The sequence below is a fragment of the Dendrobates tinctorius genome, unplaced genomic scaffold (assembly GCF_039654945.1).
Source record: "Dendrobates tinctorius isolate UK_male_01 unplaced genomic scaffold, ASM3965494v1 ptg000041l, whole genome shotgun sequence".
NCBI classification, from domain to species: domain Eukaryota; kingdom Metazoa; phylum Chordata; class Amphibia; order Anura; family Dendrobatidae; genus Dendrobates; species Dendrobates tinctorius.
The window spans coordinates 1,990,533-1,997,004 of NW_027361709.1; the positions used below are offsets into that span (position 1 = coordinate 1,990,533).

General features: G+C 42.2%; 1 long non-coding RNA gene across 1 annotated transcript in view; it reads left to right on the forward strand.

The window, feature by feature from the left end:
• LOC141088801 (uncharacterized) overlaps positions 1-6,472 on the forward strand; it is a 28,112-nt gene that overhangs the window by 596 nt on the left and 21,044 nt on the right. The gene's annotated exons all lie outside the window — the stretch shown is intronic.

Here is a 6,472-nt window from a genome sequence, read left to right on the forward strand (position 1 = left end):
CAGGATCAGTAATGTAATGTATGTACACAGTGACTGCACCAGCAGAATAGTGAGTGCAGCTCTGGGGTATAATACAGGATGTAATTCAGGATCAGTAATGTAATGTATGTACACAGTGACTGCACCAGCAGAATAGTGATTGCAGCTCTGGAGTATAATACAGGATGTAACTCAGTAATGTAATGTATGTACACAGTGACAGGACCAGCAGAATAGTGAGTGCAGCTCTGGTGTATAATACAGGATGTAACTCAGGATCAGTAATGTAATGTATGTACACAGTGACTGCACCAGCAGAATAGTGATTGCAGCTCTGGAGTATAATACAGGATGTAACTCAGGATCAGTAATGTATGTACACAGTGACAGGACCAGCAGAATAGTGAGTGCAGCTCTGGTGTATAATACAGGATGTAATTCAGGATCAGTAATGTAATGTATGTACACAGTGACTGCACCAGCAGAATAGTGATTGCAGCTCTGGAGTATAATACAGGATGTAACTCAGGATCAGTAATGTATGTACACAGTGACAGGACCAGCAGAATAGTGAGTGCAGCTCTGGTGTATAATACAGGCTGTAACTCAGGATCAGTAATGTAATGTATGTACACAGTGAGTGCACCAGCAGAATAATGAGTGCAGCTCTGGGGTATAATACAGGATGTAATTCAGGATCAGTAATGTAATGTATGTACACAGTGACTGCACCAGCAGAATAGTGAGTGCAGCTCTGGAGTATAATACAGGATGTAACTCAGGATCAGTAATGTAATGTATGCACACAGTGACTGCACCAGCAGAATAGTGAGTGCAGCTCTGGTGTATAATACAGGATGTAACTCAGGATCAGTAATGTATGTACACAGTGACAGGACCAGCAGAATAGTGAGTGCAGCTCTGGGGTATAATACAGGATGTAACTCAGGATCAGTAATGTAATGTATGTACACAGTGAGTGCACCAGCAGAATAATGAGTGCAGCTCTGGGGTATAATACAGGATGTAATTCAGGATCAGTAATGTATGTACACAGTGACTGCACCAGCAGAATAGTGAGTGCAGCTCTGGAGTATAATACAGGATGTAACTCAGGATCAGTAATGTAATGTATGTACACAGTGACTGCACCAGCAGAATAGTGAGTGCAGCTCTGGAGTATAATACAGGATGTAACTCAGGATCAGTAATGTATGTACACAGTGACAGGACCAGCAGAATAGTGAGTGCAGCTCTGGAGTATAATACAGGATGTAACTCAGGATCAGTAATGTATGTACACAGTGACAGGACCAGCAGAATAGTGAGTGCAGCTCTGGTGTATAATACAGGATGTAACTCAGGATCAGTAATGTAATGTATGTACACAGTGACTGCACCAGCAGAATAGTGAGTGCAGCTCTGGAGTATAATACAGGATGTAACTCAGGATCAGTAATGTAATGTATGTACACAGTGACTGCACCAGCAGAATAGTGAGTGCAGCTCTGGTGTATAATACAGGATGTAACTCAGGATCAGTAATGTAATGTATGTACACAGTGACTGCACCAGCAGAATAATGAGTGCAGCTCTGGAGTATAATACAGGATGTAACTCAGGATCAGTAATGTATGTACACAGTGACTGCACCAGCAGAATAGTGAGTGCAGCTCTGGGGTATAATACAGGATGTAATTCAGGATCAGTAATGTAATGTATGTACACAGTGACTGCACCAGCAGAATAGTGAGTGCAGCTCTGGAGTATAATACAGGATGTAACTCAGGATCAGTAATGTAATGTATGCACACAGTGACTGCACCAGCAGAATAGTGAGTGCAGCTCTGGTGTATAATACAGGATGTAACTCAGGATCAGTAATGTATGTACACAGTGACAGGACCAGCAGAATAGTGAGTGCAGCTCTGGTGTATAATACAGGATGTAACTCAGGATCAGTAATGTAATGTATGTACACAGTGACTGCACCAGCAGAATAGTGATTGCAGCTCTGGAGTATAATACAGGATGTAACTCAGGATCAGTAATGTATGTACACAGTGACAGGACCAGCAGAATAGTGAGTGCAGCTCTGGTGTATAATACAGGATGTAATTCAGGATCAGTAATGTAATGTATGTACACAGTGACTGCACCAGCAGAATAGTGATTGCAGCTCTGGAGTATAATACAGGATGTAACTCAGGATCAGTAATGTATGTACACAGTGACAGGACCAGCAGAATAGTGAGTGCAGCTCTGGTGTATAATACAGGCTGTAACTCAGGATCAGTAATGTAATGTATGTACACAGTGAGTGCACCAGCAGAATAATGAGTGCAGCTCTGGGGTATAATACAGGATGTAATTCAGGATCAGTAATGTAATGTATGTACACAGTGACTGCACCAGCAGAATAGTGAGTGCAGCTCTGGAGTATAATACAGGATGTAACTCAGGATCAGTAATGTAATGTATGCACACAGTGACTGCACCAGCAGAATAGTGAGTGCAGCTCTGGTGTATAATACAGGATGTAACTCAGGATCAGTAATGTATGTACACAGTGACAGGACCAGCAGAATAGTGAGTGCAGCTCTGGGGTATAATACAGGATGTAACTCAGGATCAGTAATGTAATGTATGTACACAGTGAGTGCACCAGCAGAATAATGAGTGCAGCTCTGGGGTATAATACAGGATGTAATTCAGGATCAGTAATGTATGTACACAGTGACTGCACCAGCAGAATAGTGAGTGCAGCTCTGGAGTATAATACAGGATGTAACTCAGGATCAGTAATGTATGTACACAGTGACAGGACCAGCAGAATAGTGAGTGCAGCTCTGGAGTATAATACAGGATGTAACTCAGGATCAGTAATGTATGTACACAGTGACAGGACCAGCAGAATAGTGAGTGCAGCTCTGGTGTATAATACAGGATGTAACTCAGGATCAGTAATGTAATGTATGTACACAGTGACTGCACCAGCAGAATAGTGAGTGCAGCTCTGGAGTATAATACAGGATGTAACTCAGGATCAGTAATGTAATGTATGTACACAGTGACTGCACCAGCAGAATAGTGAGTGCAGCTCTGGTGTATAATACAGGATGTAACTCAGGATCAGTAATGTAATGTATGTACACAGTGACTGCACCAGCAGAATAATGAGTGCAGCTCTGGAGTATAATACAGGATGTAACTCAGGATCAGTAATGTATGTACACAGTGACTGCACCAGCAGAATAGTGAGTGCAGCTCTGGGGTATAATACAGGATGTAACTCAGTAATGTAATGTATGTACACAGTGACAGGACCAGCAGAATAGTGAGTGCAGCTCTGGTGTATAATACAGGATGTAACTCAGGATCAGTAATGTAATGTATGTACACAGTGAGTGCACCAGCAGAATAATGAGTGCAGCTCTGGGGTATAATACAGGATGTAATTCAGGATCAGTAATGTAATGTATGTACACAGTGACTGCACCAGCAGAATAGTGATTGCAGCTCTGGAGTATAATACAGGATGTAACTCAGGATCAGTAATGTATGTACACAGTGACAGGACCAGCAGAATAGTGAGTGCAGCTCTGGTGTATAATACAGGCTGTAACTCAGGATCAGTAATGTAATGTATGTACACAGTGAGTGCACCAGCAGAATAATGAGTGCAGCTCTGGGGTATAATACAGGATGTAATTCAGGATCAGTAATGTAATGTATGTACACAGTGACTGCACCAGCAGAATAGTGAGTGCAGCTCTGGAGTATAATACAGGATGTAACTCAGGATCAGTAATGTAATGTATGCACACAGTGACTGCACCAGCAGAATAGTGAGTGCAGCTCTGGTGTATAATACAGGATGTAACTCAGGATCAGTAATGTATGTACACAGTGACAGGACCAGCAGAATAGTGAGTGCAGCTCTGGGGTATAATACAGGATGTAACTCAGGATCAGTAATGTAATGTATGTACACAGTGAGTGCACCAGCAGAATAATGAGTGCAGCTCTGGGGTATAATACAGGATGTAATTCAGGATCAGTAATGTATGTACACAGTGACTGCACCAGCAGAATAGTGAGTGCAGCTCTGGAGTATAATACAGGATGTAACTCAGGATCAGTAATGTAATGTATGTACACAGTGACTGCACCAGCAGAATAGTGAGTGCAGCTCTGGAGTATAATACAGGATGTAACTCAGGATCAGTAATGTATGTACACAGTGACAGGACCAGCAGAATAGTGAGTGCAGCTCTGGAGTATAATACAGGATGTAACTCAGGATCAGTAATGTATGTACACAGTGACAGGACCAGCAGAATAGTGAGTGCAGCTCTGGTGTATAATACAGGATGTAACTCAGGATCAGTAATGTAATGTATGTACACAGTGACTGCACCAGCAGAATAGTGAGTGCAGCTCTGGAGTATAATACAGGATGTAACTCAGGATCAGTAATGTAATGTATGTACACAGTGACTGCACCAGCAGAATAGTGAGTGCAGCTCTGGTGTATAATACAGGATGTAACTCAGGATCAGTAATGTAATGTATGTACACAGTGACTGCACCAGCAGAATAATGAGTGCAGCTCTGGAGTATAATACAGGATGTAACTCAGGATCAGTAATGTATGTACACAGTGACTGCACCAGCAGAATAGTGAGTGCAGCTCTGGGGTATAATACAGGATGTAACTCAGTAATGTAATGTATGTACACAGTGACAGGACCAGCAGAATAGTGAGTGCAGCTCTGGTGTATAATACAGGATGTAACTCAGGATCAGTAATGTAATGTATGTACACAGTGAGTGCACCAGCAGAATAATGAGTGCAGCTCTGGGGTATAATACAGGATGTAATTCAGGATCAGTAATGTAATGTATGTACACAGTGACTGCACCAGCAGAATAGTGATTGCAGCTCTGGAGTATAATACAGGATGTAACTCAGGATCAGTAATGTATGTACACAGTGACAGGACCAGCAGAATAGTGAGTGCAGCTCTGGTGTATAATACAGGCTGTAACTCAGGATCAGTAATGTAATGTATGTACACAGTGAGTGCACCAGCAGAATAATGAGTGCAGCTCTGGGGTATAATACAGGATGTAATTCAGGATCAGTAATGTAATGTATGTACACAGTGACTGCACCAGCAGAATAGTGAGTGCAGCTCTGGAGTATAATACAGGATGTAACTCAGGATCAGTAATGTAATGTATGCACACAGTGACTGCACCAGCAGAATAGTGAGTGCAGCTCTGGTGTATAATACAGGATGTAACTCAGGATCAGTAATGTATGTACACAGTGACAGGACCAGCAGAATAGTGAGTGCAGCTCTGGGGTATAATACAGGATGTAACTCAGGATCAGTAATGTAATGTATGTACACAGTGAGTGCACCAGCAGAATAATGAGAGCAGCTCTGGGGTATAATACAGGATGTAATTCAGGATCAGTAATGTATGTACACAGTGACTGCACCAGCAGAATAGTGAGTGCAGCTCTGGAGTATAATACAGGATGTAACTCAGGATCAGTAATGTAATGTATGTACACAGTGACTGCACCAGCAGAATAGTGAGTGCAGCTCTGGAGTATAATACAGGATGTAACTCAGGATCAGTAATGTATGTACACAGTGACAGGACCAGCAGAATAGTGAGTGCAGCTCTGGAGTATAATACAGGATGTAACTCAGGATCAGTAATGTATGTACACAGTGACAGGACCAGCAGAATAGTGAGTGCAGCTCTGGTGTATAATACAGGCTGTAACTCAGGATCAGTAATGTAATGTATGTACACAGTGACTGCACCAGCAGAATAGTGAGTGCAGCTCTGGAGTATAATACAGGATGTAACTCAGGATCAGTAATGTAATGTATGTACACAGTGACTGCACCAGCAGAATAGTGAGTGCAGCTCTGGTGTATAATACAGGATGTAACTCAGGATCAGTAATGTAATGTATGTACACAGTGACTGCACCAGCAGAATAATGAGTGCAGCTCTGGAGTATAATACAGGATGTAACTCAGGATCAGTAATGTAATGTATGTACACAGTGACTGCACCAGCAGAATAGTGAGTGCAGCTCTGGAGTATAATACAGGATGTAACTCGGGATCAGTAATGTAATGTATGTACACAGTGACTGCACCAGCAGAATAGTGAGTGCAGCTCTGGAGTATAATACAGGATGTAACTCAGGATCAGTAATGTAATGTATGTACACAGTGACTGCACCAGCAGAATAGTGAGTGCAGCTCTGGAGTATAATACAGGATGTAACTCAGGATCAGTAATGTATGTACACAGTGACAGGACCAGCAGAATAGTGAGTGCAGCTCTGGTGTATAATACAGGATGTAACTCAGGATCAGTAATGTATGTACACAGTGAGTGCACCAGCAGAATAATGAGTGCAGCTCTGGGGTATAATACAGGATGTAATTCAGGATCA